Source organism: Molossus molossus, unplaced genomic scaffold (assembly GCF_014108415.1).
Source record: "Molossus molossus isolate mMolMol1 unplaced genomic scaffold, mMolMol1.p scaffold_m16_p_5, whole genome shotgun sequence".
Lineage (NCBI taxonomy): Eukaryota > Metazoa > Chordata > Mammalia > Chiroptera > Molossidae > Molossus > Molossus molossus.
The window spans coordinates 44607832-44620652 of NW_023425388.1; the positions used below are offsets into that span (position 1 = coordinate 44607832).

At 39.4% G+C, this 12821-nt stretch overlaps 1 protein-coding gene and 1 non-coding gene across 3 annotated transcripts in view; both read left to right on the top strand.

Moving 5' to 3' along the window:
* PIK3CA (phosphatidylinositol-4,5-bisphosphate 3-kinase catalytic subunit alpha) overlaps positions 1–12821 on the top strand; it is an 85545-nt gene that overhangs the window by 25358 nt on the left and 47366 nt on the right. The window lies entirely within an intron of this gene.
* On the top strand, positions 11789–11891 carry LOC118617961. Its single transcript, XR_004956915.1, has one exon. It is a non-coding gene; the product is annotated as a U6 spliceosomal RNA (small nuclear RNA).

Below are 12821 nucleotides of genomic sequence, written 5' to 3' on the forward strand. Positions count from 1 at the left end.
TGAACAAAAAATGGAAAAGTGTCCTCAGGTGAGGATAAAAATAATAATAATAATAATAAGCATAAGAATGCTGGAGTAACTATATTAATATCAGCTTATATATATATTTTATCCTCACCTGAGGACATTTTTGCATTTATCTTCAGATACAGTAGGAGGGAGAGAGGGCAAGAGAGAGAGAAACATCGATGTGAGAGAGACACATCGAGTGATTGCCACCCACACAACCCCAACAGGGGCCGGGGACAAACTGCAACCAAGGTACATGCCCTTGGCAGGAACCAAACCCAGGCCTCTCCGGTCCGCGGCTGACTCTCTAACTGCTGAGCCAAACTGGCCAGGGCCAAAATATATTTTAAAATAAAGAGTAGTGCTAAAGACAAAGAGGGACATTTTTTTTTTTTTTTTTTATCCTCACCCGAGGACATTTTTCCATTTTTTGTTCAGGTAGAGTGGGAGGGAGAGAGAGGAACAGAGAGAGAGAAAGAGAAACATCGATGTGAAAGGAACACATCGAGTGGCTGCCACCCGCACAACCGACCAGGGCCGGGGACAAACTGCAACCAAGGTACGCGCCCTTAGCGGGAACCGAACCCGGGTCTCTCAGGACCACAGGCCAAAGCTCTAACCGCTGAGCCAAACCGGCCAGGGCCAAAGAGGGACATTTCAAAATTATAAAGGAATGAATACAGAGGAAAATTTTAAAATTCTAAATACAGACTGTGGCAAAAGTAGGTTTACAGTTGTAAGTATGCAAAACAGTTGATACTTTTATTATTATTTTATTTTATTAATTTTTAGAGAGAGTAGAGGGGAAAGACATCCATGTCAGAGAGAAACATTGATTGGCTGCCTCCTGCATACACCCGACTGGGGATCAAGACCACATGTGCCCTGACCAGGAATCGAACATGCAGCCTTCCGGTGAGTAGGACACGGCCCTACCAACTGAACCACACCAGCCAGGGCTTGTATTGTTGTTTATTAATTATTGTATTAGTTTCCATATGAACAACTGCTATCCTACTTTTGTCCTTCCCAGTACGTATGCACTTAACAACAGAACACAGAACACAGAAGCAAAACTGACAGAACTGAGAGGAGAAATAGACAAGTTAACATTTAGAGTTGGGGTTTTCAGTACTTTTTTCTAAACAGTTGATGGAATAAGTAGACAGAAAAACAGGATATAAAAGACTTGAATACAGCTGTGGGAAATTCCTAAATGTCACGATCTTGCTCTAGGTTAGTCAGGTTGCTATCCTTTCCTGGAGAAAATCTACCATCCCCTGTGTGGGGCTGCTTATGGTCTGGAGCTATACTAAAGAAAGGGACTCTGGGTCTCTTAGACTTTCACAAAATCTCTGATTTTAGTCACAACTTGTGTCTATTTAAGTTCAAAGTCTCTTGGGTTTAGTTTTTCCAGAAACTATGCCTTCTGATTTCTGAAGGATGAGGAAGTCATTGACTATACTAAGTGGAGTTAAAGACCTGGAATTCTAATAGTTCTTAGTGTCTCCTAGTCCTGAACCGTTTTGAGGTTTTGTGAGAATTGGCTTCTTATATGCAGACACTTTATTTAGTGTTCCTCACCTCATCTTTCATTCTTTTTTTAACCTGACTTTATATATTATGATTTAGAATTGTAGTTTTCTAGCTTCATCAAAGATGATGTTTTGTTTTCTTATTCTCCTTATTTAGGAGCGATTAGGGAGACAAAGGTCTTTACTCTGATATTTCGAAATTAGAAGATACCAAATTTTATATACACACACTGTCTGCAGCTCTTGCCTCACCTTGCTGTATCTTAATAATTTTTTTTTTTATCCTCACCCAAGGATATTTTTCCATTTTTTGTACAGACAGAATGGGAGGGAGAGAGAGGAAGAGAGAGAGAGCGAGAAACATCGACATGAAGGGACACATCGAGTGGCTGCTACCCGCACGACCAACCAGGGGACAAACTGCAACTGAAGTACGTGCCCTCAGCGGGAACCGAACCCGGGTCTCTCCGGACCGCAGGCCGACGCTCCAACCGCTGAGCCAAACTGGCCAGGGCCTTAATAATTTTTTTATATCAGTACATACAAATCTGTCATTCATCTGAAGAGCTGTATAGTACTTCATAAACTGCTTTACTATAATTGATATAATTCTTTTATTAATGAATATTTGGGTTGTATCTAATTTTTGCTTTCATGAACATTGCTGCAATGAATATTCTTTACCCTACTTGTTGGTGAATTTTTACAAATATATCCATATAATATATTCCTGTTGATGGGATTGCCTAGTCTAAAAATGTGTATATTTTAAATTTTGAATCATATTGTTGAATTGTCTTCTGAAAAGTTTACATTCCCATCAACAATCTGAGAGTGCTATGATTGCAGTAATGGGTTTCATCAAGCTTACTTTTTTTTTTCAATCTGATAAGTAAAAAAAGAGAGTATATCATTGTTTTATTTGCATTTTAAAGTTATTATTCTCTTAAACTTACCATTTAAATTTCTTCTACTGAAAACTGTGTACTTACAATGTTTTCTTATTCATCTTTTTATTGACTTGTCTAAGGTATTTGTAAATTACCAAAAAAAAAAAAAAAAAAGCTTCGCCCTTTGTCATTTGCAAATGTATCTTCCCAGTTTGCCAATAGTCTTTCAATTTGGTTTATGGTACTTGGCCAAACCAAAATTTCTGACTTTTATTTAGCCATTTTTATCTATCTTTTTCTGTATGGCTTTTCAATATTATAGTATTAATGTATAAATAAACCACCATTTTCCTTTATATGAACAAGAACCAATTACATAATGGAAGACAAAAACTCATTCACAAAATTAACAAAAATGATCACATAAATAGAAATAAACTTAATAAACCATAGTAAGAAATAAACGTACATGAAGAAATCTTTTAAAACTCTACTGAGAAGGCAAAGATTTCTTAGATAGGACACAAGAAGCACTGATCATAAAAGAATACTAGATAAATAGGTCTTTATCCAAATTAAAATTTTTTGCTCATCAAAAGACAATATAAATAAAATGACTAGACATGCCACAGAAGGGGAAAAAGAATTCTTAGTACTTACAAGTAACTAAGATTTATGTCTAGAATATATAAAGAATCTCTGAGCCCTAGCCAGTTTTGCTCAGCGGTTAGAGCGTTGGCCCATGGACCGGAGAATCCTGGGATCGGTTCCCGCTAAGGGCACGTGCCTTGGTTGCGGTTTGTCCCCAGCCCCGGTTGGGGTGTGTGGGTGGCAACCACTCGATGTGTCCCTCTCACATCGATGTTTCTCTCTCTCTCTTCCTCCCCTTCTCCCTCCCACTGTATTTGAAGATGAATGCAAGAATGTCTTCGGGCCCTGGCCGGTTTGGCTCAGCGGTTAGAGCGTCGGCCTGCAGTCTGGAGAGACCCGGGTTCGGTTCCCGCTAAGGGCATGTATTTCGGTTGCAGTTTGTCCCTGGCCCTGGTTGGTCGTGCGGGTGGCAGCCACTCGATGTGTCCCTTCACATCGATGTTTCTCTCTCTCTCTCTCCCTCCCACTCTATCTGTACAAAAAAATGGAAAAATATCCTCGGGTGAGGATAAAAAAATAAAAAATAAAAAAGAATGTCTTCGGGTGAGAATAAAAAAAAGAATCTCTGAAAGCAACATTTTATATATATATATATTTTTAGATAGAGTGGGAAGGAGAGAGAGGAAGAGAGAGAGAGAGAAACATCGACGTGAAAGGGACACATCGAGTGGCTGCCTCCCACATGACCCAACCAGGGCTGGGAACATAATGCAACTGAGGTACATGCCCTTAGCAGGAACCAGACCCGGGTCTCTCTGGACCGCAGGCCGACGCTCTAACCGCTGAGCCAAACTGGCCAGGGCTGAAAGCAACATTTTTAATAATCAACTACCTTATATAAAAATGGGTAAAAGACTAAAAGAGACATTCCATAGAAGTGAAACATACAGCCAATAAACACATGAAAGAATTTCCAAAGTCATTAGTCATCAGTAAATGCAAATTAAAACACTGTGGTTTTAATATGTAAGATACCACTAGATACCTACTAGAACAGCTAAAAAAAAAATTTTAATGATACTACTAAATAATTATTAAGATGTAGAGTAACTGCAACTCTCATTTATTGCTGGTGGGAATGCAAAGTGGGTTACCACTTTGGAGAACTGGTAGGCAGTTTCTTACAAAGTTAAATATAACGTTTTCCTTATGTATCGGGAGGTCACCAAGACCACAGACAGGTTTGGACAGGTTCAGTGGTTTGCTAGGAGGACTCACAGGACTTGGTATGTACTCATGGTTACAGCAAAAGGATACAAAGCACTATTAGCAAAGAGAAAATATGCAGGAAGAAGTCCAGGGGAGACTAGGTGTAAGCTTCCAAGGGTCCTCTCCCAGTGGGGTCACACAAGATAGAGTTAATTTCCCCAGCAAGGAATTGAAACAACATATGTGAAATTAGCCAACCAGGAAAGCTTGTTAGATACAGTACAAAGTGTTTTATTAGCGGCTGATTCCTCTGCCCAGCACATACCCAAATTCCAGGCAAGTATTCGACATAAACCATACTGTTTCCATGAATAGTTTGGGCACAATGAGTCACTCTTATCAGGGAATGGGAATCCTCTCAAAATCCAAGATCTACGTTCCCAGACACAACCAAGGGATGACTTTACAGGCAGGCTTTTTAAAGGATAAGCAATCAGTCTGCACATCGTACAACCCAGCATTTCACTCCTATTTACCAAAAAAAATAAAAGTACACACCCACTCAAACAAAAACTGATATAAGAATGTTCATAGCCAAAAGTGGAAATAGGTCATATATTCAACAACTGGAGAATAAACAAGTTGTAAGAATATTTTGGACTAATACTTGGTGATTAAGAACCAATTATGCCCTGGGCAGTGTGACTCAGTTGGAATGTCGTCCTGCACACCGTACACCAAAAGGTTGTGGGTCGATCCTGGTCCGGCCCCCAAGTTGGGGTGTGGTGTACGGGAGGGAACTGATGCATGCTTCTCTCACACTGATGTTTCTCTCCCTCTCTCCCTTCCTCTCTAAAATCAATAAGCATATCCTCATTGAGGGTTTAAAAAAAGAACCAATTACTGATATATTAACAACATGGGTAAATCTCAAAAACAGAATGTTAAGCAAAGGAAGCAACAACAAAAGAGTATATACACTGTGTGATTTGGTTTATGTGATTTCAAGAACCACCAAAAGTCATCTATAATTACAAAAATCAAAATGGTATTATCTGGGGACAGAGAGAAATTTATTGGGAAAGAACATCAGGGAATGTTCTGGGGTAACAGAAATTTTGTGTATTTCATTTTGTGTGGTGGTTACATATTGTAAAAAGTTATCAATAGTCATCAAACTGCCCTGGCAGGTGTGGTTCAAAGGTTAGAGCATCTGCCGGAGCACCAGAAGATCCCAGGTTCAATTCCTGGTCAAGGGCATGTACCTGGGTTACAGGTTCGATGCACAGCCCCAGTCAGGGCATATGCAGGAGGCAACCAATTCATGTGTCTCTTTCACATTGATCTCTCTCTCTCTCTCTCTCTCTCTCTCTCTCTCTCTCTCTTTCTCCCTCTCCACCCCCCACCTCCCTCCCTTCCACTCTCTCTCTCAAAATCAATGGAAAAATATCCTCAGGTGAGGATTAACAACAACAAAAAAGTCATCAAACTTAACACTTAAGATATGTTCAGTTTATTTTATGTTAATTACAGTATGTTATGTTAAATAACATACAATATATATGTTAAAAATGAGTACTGAGGAGCAATGAAAAAAAAACTTAGGCCCAGCCGGTTTGGCTCAACGGTTAGAGCGTGGGCCTGTGGTCCAGAGAGACCTGGGTTTGGTTCCTGCTAAGGGTACGTACCTCGGTTGCAGTTTGTCCCCGGCCCTGGTTGGATCAGGGCCTTGCGGGAGGCAGCCACTTGACGTGTCCCTTTCATGTTGATGTTTCTCTCTCTCTTTCTTCCTCTCTCTCTCCCTCCCACTCACTCTATCTGAACAAAAAATGGAAAAATGTCCTCAGGTGAGGATTAAAAAAAAATCTTAGGTGAGTGAAATAGATACCTGGATAGGAAGAATATCTTATAAAAATGTCAGGTCTCTCTAAATTAGTATAAATCAAAGGTTCTCAGTCAAAATATCAAGTTTTGCTTTGATCTTTGTATTTGAACTTAACAAAATTATTCTAAAATTATTTTGGAATTATAAATCAAGTTTTGTTTTTGTTTTTTATCCTCGAGGTCACTTTTGCATTTATCTTGAGATGGAGTGGGAGGGAGAGAGGGAAGAGATAGAGAGAAACATCAATGTGAGAGAGACACATTGAGTGGTTGCCACCCACACGACCCCAGGGGCTGGGAACAAACTACAGCCGAGGTGCGTGCCCTTAGCGGGAACTGAACCCACGCCTCTCTGTACCACAGGCCGACTGATTCTCTAACCTCTGAGTCAAACCAGCCAGGGCATAAATAAAATTTTAATGAGACTGAGAAAGGACTGTAGGGAAGGCATTTGGGCTGAATTTAAAGGATAAATATGATTGAAATGGCAGTAAATGGACATAGAGGCAAAAGAAAGATCATAGACCCTACTTATAAAGGCAAAGAAGATTGATCCAATAAGGTTAGAGTTTGGGTTCCGGCCAGTGTGACTCAGTGGTTGAGCATCGACCCATACACCAAGAGGTTGCCCGTTCGATTCCTGGTCAGGGCACATGCCCAGGTTGTGGGCCAAATCCCCAGTGGGAGACATGCAGGAGGCAGCCAGTTGATGTTCTCTCTCATCAATGTTTCTATCTCTCTCTCCCTCTCCCTTCCTCTCTATCTCTAAAATCAGTAAAGAAAAAAAATTTTTTTTTTTTTTTTATCCTCACCCGAGGACATTTTTCCATTTTTTGTACAGATAGAGTGGGAGGGAGAGAGAGGAAGAGAGAGAGAGAGAGAAATATCGACGTGAAAGGGACACATCGAGTGGCTGCCACTCGCATGACCAACCAGGGCCGGGGACAAACTGCAACCGAGGTACGTGCCCTTAGCGGGAACCGAACCCGGGTCTCTCCGGACTGCAGGCCGATGCTCTAATCACTGAGCCAAACCGGCCAGGGCAAGAAAAAAAATTTTTTTTAAAAAACATCAGAGCTCGAAGTTGGGACAGGTGTGGCAGTAAGGGGGAGTCAGAGCAGAACATAGTTGTGGTGAGGCTGTGAGTTTCAGCTGTACTGCTCTTTAGATACTGAAGAGTCAGTATATTATTTTAATTGAGTAGCAGTGTGGTTAGGTATGTATTTTAATTTTTTTTTTATCCTTACCTGAGGACATTTTTCCATATTTTGTTCAGATAGAGTGGGAGGGAAAGAGAGAGAGAGAAGCATCTATGTGAAAGGGACACATCAAGTGGCTGCCACCCGCACGACCCAACCAAGGCCAGGGACAAACTGCAACTGAGGTACGTGCCCTTAGCGGGAACCAAACCCAGGTTTCTCTGGACCATAGGCCAATGCTCTAACCACTGAGAAAAACTGGCCAGGGCTAGGTATGTATTTTAGGTAGCCAGTTCTAGTGACACTGTGGATAATGAATCAGGGAAGGGAGAAACTGAATAATATGTGCTTCCAGGTCTTTTTGCTTTATTGCATACTGCCTACTTTATCATTCTGCCCTTCTCATTCTGTACCTGTCAGAAATCCTTTTCATTTATTAAGAGTGACTCCCTTAAAACACACACACACGATTCATTCTCCTGTATTACTACGTTCTGCCTTGTAGGTTGAGTAATAAAGTTTGGAACTCTGTCCTTTTCACCTTCATGTATGTACACATATGAGCAGTTTTTTCCCCTTTCTTCCATCACCCATCCCTTCACTTTATTTATTTATTTATTTTTATTTATCCTCACTCGAGGACATTTGTCCATTTATCTTTAGGTAGAGAGAGAGGGAGAGAAAAGGAGAGAGAGAGAAACATTGATGTGAGAGGGACACACATCGACTGGTTGCCTCCCGTACAACCCCAGCCAAGGCGAGAAACAAACTGCAACCCAGGTACGTGCCCTTGGCTAGAATCGAACCATGGCTCCGTGGTCCGCAGGCCAACGCTCTATGGCTGAGCCAAACCAGCCAGGACACCCATCCCTTCACTTTAATTGCCAGTGTCTTATAGATAGCAATTGCTTAATGAATGCTTATAGAATTAGAGACAGGTCAGTATTCCTATGAGAACTCTTTGGGTCTATGAGTGATAGAGAAGATGGCCAAAAAAACAAAAGAATGTGATGGCAGTTTAATGTGTGGAAATGACATCATGCAAGAGGAGTTGAGGATTTCAAAGGTTCCAACCTTGGGAAAAGGTTATCATAGAAAAATGATAGAAAGAGTGTTTTGACTTTTATTTGGGAAATTTGGAGGGCAGAGCATGTGACTTTAACAAAATCATTTATAGCATCAGTAGGTCCTTACCTTTGTAACTTTGACCTTTTAATAAGTAAAATATTTTAAGATGAGATACAAAATATGAACCTGAGAACTTTTTAACATTTAACATTGTGGAAATAATATCCACTTTTAAAATGTTCTCTATGTATATTGCAGTGACTTTGTAATAGATACTGAGTCAGATAGTGAGGGAGAGAGAGAGAGTGTGTGTGTGTGTGTGTGTGTGTGTGTGTGTGTATGTATTTTGTCCTGGGAAAATGACATCCTGACAGGACAGAAAAACAAAAGACCAGGACTGAAAATGGCTAGACTAAAGGTTGTTTTTCTGTCACCACATACCAGATATGGAGAGTAGTAAAAGCAGACAGATGGACAATTCTGCTAGTTTTGGAGTGTTCACATAGAGAAAAGAAACATTCTGTCCTTTTTATTCAGAAAAGGAATTTCTAATCTAAATTATGGTTTCAGTAATGTTTTATATTCTGATCAAAGAAACGTTATTTTTTTTTACCCTGGGGATAATGACTCATGCTTTTCTCAGAGTTTTGCTTTTGTGGAAACCAAAGTGCAGTCATAAGTACAGCACTTTATTTGTATCTTGGTGCTAGTGATACTATTGTGAGTAGACTACTGATGAGTAAGAACACTAGTATTGTAGAACCGATTTTAAGAAAGGAACTGAGACAAAAAAAAAAAAAAAGAGAGAGAGAGAGAGAGGAACTGAGCACAGGTTGTTGTTTTTTTTATCCTCACCCGAGGACATTTTTCCATTTTTTGTTCAGATACGGTGGGAGGGAGAGAGCGAGGGGGGGGGGGGGAGAGAGAGAGAGAGAGAGAGAGAGAAACATCGACATGAAAGGGACACATTCAATGGCTGCCTCCTGCATGACCCCAACCGGGTCTGGGGACAAACCGCAACCGAGGTACATGCCCTTAGTGGGAACCAAACCCAGGTCTCTCTGGACCGCAGGCCGACGCTCTAACCGCTGAGCCAAACCGGCCAGGGCTGAGCACAGGTTTTAATTAGTTGATTTCCAGAGATGTGAAAGTAGATTTTTAAAAACTAATAAGCTAGTTATTGTTATTTTGTCAATTATGCTACAAAAATAGAACCCATACTTTCATTTTAAGAAATAAAATACTTCATCATTTTGAGGGCTTTGTAACAGAAGGTAAATTTCTGACTTCCAATATTGACAGTGGAAATACTTGAAATAATTTTTTCTGTCTCTTTTTCCCCTCCAAAATTGGTATGAGAGTATCAAATTATCATCACATTAGACATTAAAGCAACTATCAAATAGAGATTATAGTATTGACTAGATGAAGTTAAAAGATTATGTTTCAGTTTAGTTTCAGCTAATCTTCCAATTTAAGAACTAGAGCTTTGAGTGTGCTCTTGATGTACCATAATAGATGTTCTCACTCTGAGTTTTCTTCACATCAAAATTCTCCATCACGTGTCCATCGCTGTAATAGCCACTATTGGGTGCACACACAGACGTTTCTGTTAATGACCCCTATGGTAGCTCTCTCCCACCCAGGGACTTTCCCTTATGTCTTTACTTCGGCCTTTGCAAGTATACCCTTTCTTGAGGTACTACTCCCCAGGGAAGGTTTAGAATTTTAGTTCTTTAAGTTCTCTTTTTCAAACTTTCTTGAAACTCTTTCTGTGCCTTTATTACAATGTCATCAAAATTAGCTAATGAATCATAATGTGTGAAGCAGTTGTTGGGATAATAGTTTAATGACTTATGTTAAGTAACCAATTTAAAAGTTTTTATCAGTTGATACATTTTTAAGCTACCACTTTAACTTACTACATTATTATAAGATAACTTGTTGTTTAACTATATGCCTTAGGTGGTCAATTGATGACATATTGAGCATCAATGAATAAACAGGTTAAGTAAAGACTATCTAGTAATTCTTATCTCCCATCATCAAGTGCATTCTGAAATACCTTGCCCATATTGTAATGGCTAAAAAATGTCCACATTATTGTCACTGTCATTTGTAGGACTGCTTCTCTTCACATCTTGGCTACGTGACACTTGCACTGAGATTAAGCTACCCTCTCTCTTATTGCTGCATTACTTCAAATTTTGCTTTAGTGAAGTAGCCCTTTTACCAGAGATCAAATACTGAAGGTTGATAAATCACTGTTGAAGTTGGTCAGTAATTGCTCACAATAGAGTTTTTCACCATCACTAGTATAATATTAAAATATTCTGTTATTACCAGAAATGGAACAGATGACAGTTATATCAAAATATAATGTTATTGTTTGGTCTTTATCATTAAAAAAGCAGTTTTTAAATTAAGTTTCTACTGTATTACATGTGTTTCATCCAGTGTAGCATCCCTCTTGAAATGTATTGTTACGTATGGATATATTTGGATAGTGTTCTTTTTTTTTTTTTTTTAATCCTCACCCGAGGACATTTTTTTTTCCATTTTTTGTTCAGATAGAGTGGGAGGGAGAGAGAGGAAGAGAGAGAGAGAGAAACATCGATGTGAAGGGACACATCGAGTGGCTGCCACCCTCACGACCAACCAGGGCTGGGGACAAACTGCAACCGAGGTACGTGCCCTTAGCGGGAACCGAACCCAGGTCTCTCTGTACCGCAGGTCGACGCTCCAACCGCTGAGCCAAATCGGTCAGGGCTGGGTAGTGTTCTTTAAACAAGTAATATAATTACACTCATTGGAGTGTAGTTTGAAGACAATGAAACATATTTACAAGTAACTCTTTATGGGTTTATCTGCTTAAATAAACAGGGGAATGCTTGCTTTAACCAGTAAATTTGGCATGTGAAATGACCAGATTAAGAACAGATATTAAGTGATTAGTTTAAATGAAATTCCGTGAAATAAAATTTCAATGCACTATACATTATTTGCTTTGTTTCTATTTGTAAAAATGCCAGTAATATATCAATAGATATGGTATAAGAGGGAAAACTTCTTGAAGAGGTTAAATAATGACCTTTGAGGGAAAAAAAAATATAAAACACAAAGGGAAAATAGCAAGCATAGATAAATAACAAGACAAAAATGTCAGGGACCTAAGAATTGGTATGATGACCAAGGATTCTCAGTACATCTCAGGCCAGATTTTTGCAGTCTAATCTAATCCTGTGTGTATTAAATACCTTGTGAACTGAAATATGTTTTCATGACACTATATTCCACTGATGCTTAATTAAGTCATGTAGCTATTAAGAGACTATGCCTTGGTATGAATGAAACTAAAAGCACGGTCCTGTATTTTTTGGTTAAAAGTTCATTGGAGAGTACCTCTTTCCACAGAATAATACTACTAAAATTGGAATGACAACAGAAGACTAGCATGGCCCTTGTGTAAGGTTGATACACACATTCAAAAAATACTCCATATTTTTAAGCTAATATTTTTATTTGATTCACTTACTAGCAGGCTGTTTTCCTGCCTCAAAGCAAATTGTTAGAGTCCATTTACATTCCCTCCTTAGCCTGTCAGTATTGGCAGAATCTCCAGCGTGATCACTACAGCACAGTCCAGACCTTGTCATTTGATTTTGAAAATGTTATCCTTGCCACAGCCAATTACAGCAGTGATGTGTGAATATCTTCTTTGTTCATTGTGCATGGTAGTATGTATTCATAGGCACAGACACCATAGCTGCATTTTTTATGACACTTGGCCTCAGAAAATAGGAAGACCTAATGGAGACCAGGGACCATGATGGAGCTTTATGCTTGGTCTCTGATTCTCTCTCCCAGATCAGTTCGGCCTTCTGGTAGATAGTACAAATCTGTTAAGTCTGGAAATGTTGAGTTGGTCAAAAATGAAAATAATACTCGAAAGCAAAGAGACCTATGAAATGTGTCTGGATACAATTAAGTAAATGTATTGTGTCTGCTAGTAGCCCTATTTAAAGTTGCTAGCTCCATCTTAATTAGAGTAGACTAGACTGAAAATGTACTGTTTTGGCATTTTGGATTTTTGTTTGTTTATTTCTTTGTGGACACGAACTACCTGTTTTGTGCAAGGAAACAGAGTGACAGTTTTTACAGAGAAACCTGTCACTGACACAAGTTTTACTTTGCTTATAATGGTAGTATGGGGTTGGTATGTAAGACTCATCCTTTTGCCATTGTCAAGAAAGACCATAAAGTTGATCAGTGGGGTATAGACAAGTTTTAATCCATCTGGACACTGGAGGGGTACCACCAGAAGGACTAGAACTTGACCAGAAGCCTCAATAATGACTAAATTGTCTTTATCCCATAAAGTGAGGAAATAAGGTAGCTGTTCATTTTTTATAAAGAAAGAAAAAGGCAAAGGATAC